The sequence below is a fragment of the Chelonoidis abingdonii genome, chromosome 15 (assembly GCF_003597395.2).
Source record: "Chelonoidis abingdonii isolate Lonesome George chromosome 15, CheloAbing_2.0, whole genome shotgun sequence".
Lineage (NCBI taxonomy): Eukaryota > Metazoa > Chordata > Testudines > Testudinidae > Chelonoidis > Chelonoidis abingdonii.
Window position 1 is genome coordinate 245,244 of NC_133783.1, and position 7,252 is coordinate 252,495.

Consider the following 7,252-nt stretch of genomic DNA (forward strand, 5'->3'; position numbering starts at 1 on the left):
TCTTCTTCAGTGACTCTTGTATTCTTGAGTGGATGAGAAAATAGCTTCAGTGTGAAGTTCCTCTGCCAGCTTCTGTACACTCTTCAGAATGTTTTGAAATCCTTCATTTGATCGGTAAGGCTGTAGGTATGACTGCTTTATCCAGTTGTTCCATTGCTCCAGATATATCAAGGTCAACACCTTGGAGTCTTTTGCTTACAATATTTATTTCAAATAGTATGCCATGCCACAACAGTAAGCCACACAGAAATGTGAAGTTATGTATGTTTCTGGTAATTCCATTTCCCTCTGCCACTCTTCTCCCATGAAGAGTTCCTGTCATAGCATTATCCTCCATGATGGCAACTATGTCATCATCCGTCTTCCCAGTTTGGTGTTCAATAGGCTTTATCGCCTCCACTCAACTTTCCCATTGTGTGGCACTCAGTGATTTCAGTGTCAGAGAAGATGTTCCCAGATGTTGCTGCAAAATTTGCCATCAATGAGTTGATGCAGAGAAAAATACATAGATGCTTTGAATTACATTAAAAAATTCAGCAGTCTCACTAGAAGCTAATGCTGCAACACTGACCACCAAGTTAAATGAATGAGAACTTCATGGGACAAAAAAACCTTGAGGGTTTAACTCTCAGATCCGTGTCTGCACCCCTCTGTTCTTTCCTCTCATGTTAGCACCATTATCATAGCCCTGATCTCTCATGTCAGCTATCGCAATTCCTATATCTTCCAGCTTTTTAAGAAGCACATTTGACATACGAGCTCCTGTAGTATCATCAGTGTCAACACATTCTAGAAAATGCTCTCTGACAGTCACCATTGCAGGGACATTTTCACTAGGTTCTGTTGTTACAAAACGCACCATTAAAGTCATTTGTTCTATATGACTGATGTCAGATGTGCAGTCCAGAATAACAGAGTTATACCTTGCTGACTTCAGATCTGCCACAGTCTTCTGTTTGACTTTTGTTGCCAGTAACTGTATGATCTCATTTTTACTTGTTTTTCCAGGGTAGTGGTGTGTGTACATTTTTTGGGTGGTGACTCTTCTTAGATGCTCCTGGAGTACAGCATCAAACTCAGCCATCAGCGCCACAATTTTAAGGAAGTTTTCATTGTTTGGCACATACAGCTGATCTGAAGTGCCATGCAGTGCTAGGTTTTGGGTAGCAAGCATTCTCACAATGGCAATGAGCCTTTCCAGAACATTTTGCCAGTAAAGAGACTCTGATGCAATCTTCTTTTGATGCTTATCATCTATGGTGGCCTTTAACTTTAGTCTCATCTCAAGCTCTTTCACTTATGGAATGCTCTCTGGTGATTTGCTGCTTTCTTGTGGCATGCCAGATTTCTAGCCAGATTTTTCCAGTCCTTTGTTCCTGTAGAATCCAATGTGGCTGGAACATTAGACTGGAAGAGTTTGCAACAAAAACAGTATGCAGCATTCTCGGGTTTTGAATACATAAGCCAGGGCCTCTCCACTTTGTCACCATTGGGGATTTCATGCCAGTAATGTGTTGGATGGAAACATCTATTTTCATTGTCTTTGGAGAACATGAAGTTTTTCACTTGCTGTGGCCCATGCAGTACAAGGAAGTCCCTCAGGCTACTGCTCAAGTGGGTCCACAGTCTCTGGATCATCTAGACTTAAGGAACTAAACTCAGCAGCAGCTGTTTCTTGTGCCTCCACCACACTGTTCTCCGATCTACAATTTTCTTCAGGAATGTGCATAGTTTCATCCACTGGAGATGGAGATATGGATGCTGCAGTAGCTGCCAGGTCGCCTGCACTCTGACTAACTGGAAGATCAGGCATCTCCTCACCACTCACATCCTCACTGGGGCCGGAAGGCTCACCGTGAACATTTTTGTCTATGAAAGCAGCAGAGAATCCTGTGGCACCTTATAGACTAACAGATGTTTAGGAGCGTGAGCTTTCGTGGGTGAATACCCACTTCGTCAGACGCAGGTAGTGGAAATTTCCAGGGGCAGGTATATATATGCTAGCAAGCAAGCTAGAGATAACGAGGTTAGTTCAGTCAGGGAGGGTGAGGCCCTGTTCTAGCAGTAGAGGTGTGAAAACCAGATATATATTCTAGATAAGATCCTTTTCCTCAGTGAGGTAACAAGGGCAGTTCGCTAGAACAAGCAGGAACTTGCTGGAATTAAGGCTAGCAGGCTTAGGACAAGCTGGCTAATCAGGGACAGGCTGGCTAACACCTGAGTTTAAAAAGATCTCACTTCAGTTTGTAGTGTGCATGCAAGGAGCTGGAGCAAGAGGCATTAGGAGTTTGAGAGTGGGAAAGGTGTATTGCTGGAGGATTGAAGAGTACAAGCATTATCAGACACCAGGAGAAAGGTCCTGTGGTGAGGATAAAGAAGCTGTTGGGAGGACACCTGGAGAAGTAGCCCAGGGAGTTGTAGCTGTCATGCGCAGCTGTTACCAGGAGGCACTCTAGACAGCTGCAATCCCACAGGGCCCTGGGCTGGAACCTGGAGTAGAGGACGGGCCCGGGTTCCCCCCAAACCTCCCAACTCCTGATCAGACACAGGAGGAATTGACCTGGACTGTGGTTTCTACCAGAGGGGAAGGTCTCTGGGATGTTCCCTGACCCACATGGTGAATCTCTGAGGAGAACAAATCCACCAATAAGTGCAGGACCCACCAAGATAGAGGAGGAACTTTGTCACAGGGACAAATAAGCAGACTGGTAGCAGAGCCTGAGTGAAGGAAGATATCAATGTCTTAAGGGCCTAACTGGCTCCTACTACTTCAGTTGACTGCCTGTTCTCCTCAAGTGGGTTCAGGGAAGCAGCAGGAAACAGGAAGCTTCCTGAGAAGCTGGTGTTAATCAGTCCAGGCTCCTGGAGGTGCTAGAGAGGTACATAAGAGGCTCTTCCTCCTCTCTCTCCCTGCAGCTCCTGCTGCTTTCTGTTATTCCCACTCACTTTTTCTCCTGCCTGCCTGCCTGCCTATGTCTCTTGTTCCTTCCTTCCTCCAGCACAGCACTCCACCATCTCTGTGCATCTAGAGCAGAAAGAATACATATGCACCAGCAGCAGACGCAATTTTCTATACTATGGCCTGGTCTACACTACAATTTTAGGTCAAATTTAGCAACGTTACCTCCATTTAAGCCTGGACCCGTCCATATGATGAAGCCCTTTTTTCCGACTTAAAGAGCTCTTTAAATTGATTACTTTACTCCACCTCCGAGGAGGGGATTAACGCTGAAATCGACCTTGCCGGGTCGAATTTGGGGTAGTGTTGACGCAATTCGACAGTATTGACCTCCGGGAGCTATCCCAGAGTACTCCATTGTGACCGCTATAGACAGCGCTCTCAACTCAGATGCACTGGCCAGGTAGACAGGAAAAGGCCCATGAACTTTTGAATCTAATTTCCTGTTTGGCCAGCATGGTAAGGTGCAGGAGAGTGCAGATCTCAACAGCAGAGATGACCATGATGGAGTCCCAGGATCTCAAAAGAGCTCCAGCATATACCGAACGGGAGGTACGGGATCTGATCGCCGTATGGGGAGATGAATCTGCGCTAGTTGAACTCCTTTCCAGTAAACAAAATGCCAAAACATTAGAAAAAGTCTCAAAGGGCATGAAGGACAGAGGCCATAACAGGGACGCAAAGCAGTGCTGCATGAAAATTAAGGGGCTCAGGCAAGCCTACCAAAAAAACCAGAGAGGCAAACAGCCGCTCCAGATCAGAGCCCCAAACATGCCGTTTCTATGATGAGCTGCATGCCATTCTAAGGGGTGCAGCCACCAGTACCCTAACCCTGTGCTTTGACTCCATCAATTGAGAATCATGCAACACAGAAGTGGGTTTTGGGGATGAGAAAGATGATGATGAAGAGATTGAAGATAGCTCACAGCAAGGAAGCGGAGAAACTGGTTTCCCCAACAGCCAAGATATGTTTCTTACCCTGGACCTGGAACCAGTAACCCCCGAACCCACCCAAGGTGTGCTCCCGGACCCTAAAGGCGGAGGAGGGACCTCTGGTGAGTGTCCTTTGTGAATATTACACACAGTTTAAAAGTAAGCATGTTTAATGATTAATTTGCCCTGGCATTCGCGGCCAGTACAGCTACTGGAAAGTCTGTTAAAGTGTATGGGATGGAGCAGAAATCCTCCAGGGACATCTCTATAAAGCTCTCCTGGATATACTCCCAAAGCATTTGCAAAAGGTTTCTGGGGAGGGTGGCCTTATTCCGTCCACTATGGATGACACTTTACCACGCCAGGCCAGTAGCATGTAGTCAGGAATCACTGCATAACAAAGCATGGCAGCATATGGTCCCAGTGTTTTCTGGCATTCAAACAACATCCGTTCTTTATCTTGCTGTGTCATCCTCAGGAGAGTGATATCATTCCTGGACATCTGGTTGAAATAGGATGCTTTTATTAAGTGGACATTCAGAGGTGCCCGTTCCTGCTCGGCTGTTTGGCTGTAACTGAACAGAAATGTTCCCCGCTGTTAGCCACGCGGTGGGGGGAGGGGTGACGCGTGAGTGATCTTTCACACCAAACCGTCAGGCCCTCAATACAGGAGGCAAAATGCGACCTTGTAATGAAAGCACATGTGCTGTGTAATGTGAACAGCAAGGTTTAATGTGAAAGAGTGTGCCCGTTGTTCTCTAAAATGTGTCTTTGTAACTACCACTCTCCCTTTTCTTCCACTAGCTGCAAATGTTTCTCCTTCTCAGAGGCTAGCGAAGATTAGACGGCAAAAAAAACGCACTCAGGATGACATGTTCGCTGAGCTCCTGCTGTCCTCCCACAGTGACAGAGCACAGCAGAATGTGTGGAGGCAGACAATGTCAGAGTGCAGGAAAGCGCAATATGAACACGAGGAGAGGTGGTGGGCTGCAGAGAGTAAGTGGCGGGCTGCAGAGAGTAAGTGGCGGGCTGAAGATAATAGGTGGTGTCAGCTTGCTGACAGAAGGCAAGAGTTAATGCTCAGGCTGCTGGAAGATCAAATTCATATGCTCCAGCATATGGTTGAGCTGCAGGAAAGGCAGCAGGAGCACAGACCACCGCTACAGCCCCTGAGTAACCAACGGCCCGCCTCCCCAAGTTCCATAGCCTCCTCACCCAGACACCCAAGAACGTGGTGGGGGGGCCTCCAGCCACCCAGCTACTCCACCCCCAGAGGATTGTCAAAGCTACAGAAGGCTGGCCTTCAATAAGTAAGTTTTAAAGTGCAGTGTGGCATTGTCCTTCCCTCCTCCCTCACCTCTCCCGGGCTACCTTGGCAGTTATCCCCCTATTTGTGTGATGAATTAATAAAGAATGCATGAATGTGAAGCAACAATGACTTTATTGCCTTTGCAAGCGGTGATCGAAGGAGGGAAGGGAGGGTGGCTAGCTTACAGGGAAGTAGAGTGAACCAAGGAGGGGGTGTTCATCAAGGAGAAACAAACAGAACTTTCACACCGTAGCCTGGCCAGTCATGAAACTGGTTTTCAAAGCTTCTCTGATGTGCACTGCGCCCTCCTGTACTCTTCTAACTGCCCTGGTGTCTAGCTGCACGTAATCAGCAGCCAGGCGATTTGCTTCAACCTCCCACCCCGCCATAAACGTCTCCCTCTTACTCTCACAGATATTGTGGAGCGCACAGCAAGCAGTAATAACAATGGGAATATTGGTTTCGCTGAGGTCTATCCAAGTAAGTAAACTAAGCCAGTGTGCTTTTAAACATCCAAATGCACATTCTACCACCATTTGCATTTATTCAGCCTACAGTTGAAGAGCTCCTTACTACTGTCCAGGGTGCCTGTGTATGGCTTCATCAGCCAGGGCCTTAAGGGGTAGGTTGGGTCTCCAAGAATAACTATAGGCATTTCAACATCCCCAAAGGTTATTTTCTGGTCTGGGAAGAAAGTCCCTCCCTGCAGCTTTTGAAACAGATCAGAGTTCCTGAAGACCCAAGTGTCATGTACCTTTCCCAGCCATCCCAGGCTGATGTTGGTGAAACATCCCTTGTGATCCACCAGTGCTTGCAGAAGCATTGAAAAGTACCCCTTTCGGTTTATGTACTCACTGGCTTGGTGTTTCAGTGCCAAGATACAGATATGAGTTCCATCTATCGCCCCACAACAGCTAGGGAATCCCATTTCAGCAAAGCCATCCACTATGATCTGCACATTTCCCAGAGTCACTACCCTTGGTATCAGCAGCTCTTTGATTGCGTTGGCTACTTGGACCACAGCAGCCTCCATAGTAGATTTGCCCACTCCAAATTGATGCCTAACTGACCAGTAGCTGTCTGGCGTTGCAAGCTTCCAGAGGGCTATTGCCACTCACTTCTCAACTGTGGGGGCTGCTCTCATCTTGGTATTCTGGCGCTTCAGAGCAGGGGAAAGCAAGTCACAAAGTTTCATGAAAGTGCCCTTATGCATGCGAAAGTTTCGCAGCCACTGGGAATCATCCCAGACCTGCAAGACTATGTGGTCCCACCAGTCTGTGCTTGTTTCCCGGGCCCAGAATCAGCGTTCCACAGCATGAACCTGCCCCATTAACACCATGGTGTGCACATTGCCGGGGTCCATACTTTGTGAGAAGTCTGTGTCCATGTCTATGTTCTCATCACGCTCATCACCGCACTGCTGTCACCTCCTCACCTGGTTTTGCTTTGGCAGGTCCTGGTTCTGCATATACTCCAGGATAATGCATGTAGTGTTTACAGAGATCATAATTGCTGTGGTGATCTGTGCTATGGCATCTGGGCTGAAAAAAGGTATGAAACAATTGTCTTCTCTGATGGGGGTGTGTGTGTGACTGACAACATGGCTTACAGAGAATTAAAATCCACAAAGGGGGTGGCTTTGCATCGAGGAGAAACACAAACAACTGTCACACAGAATGGCCCCCTCAAGGATTGAACTCAAAACCCTGGGTTTAGTGATTTCACAGAGGGAGGGAGGGAGGAAGCAAATGAATACAAAACAAATCTGGTCTATTTCTTGTTTTGAGCCACTCCATCTATCTTTTACATCTTTAGGCTAGCAGGAGACGGTGCACTTCAACTGCTAGCCATCATCATCTCCTGGGTGCTCGGCAGAAGATGTTGCATTATAACTGCTAGCCATCGTCATCTCCTGGCAACTCACCAGAAGACAGTGCAGTAGGACTGCTAGCCATCATCATCTTCTGAGAGCTCGGCAGAAGATGGGACCTGGCTGAGTCACTCTCACGTCTGCCCTGGCGCCCCTGACTAACCTCACCAAGGTTGGTTAA

General features: G+C 47.4%; 1 pseudogene; it reads left to right on the forward strand.

Annotated features, from left to right (window-relative positions):
- Positions 1 to 3,463: 3,463 nt before the first annotated feature.
- Positions 3,464 to 5,206, forward strand: LOC142047801 (uncharacterized; annotated as a pseudogene).
- The last annotated feature ends 2,046 nt before the right edge of the window (positions 5,207 to 7,252 follow it).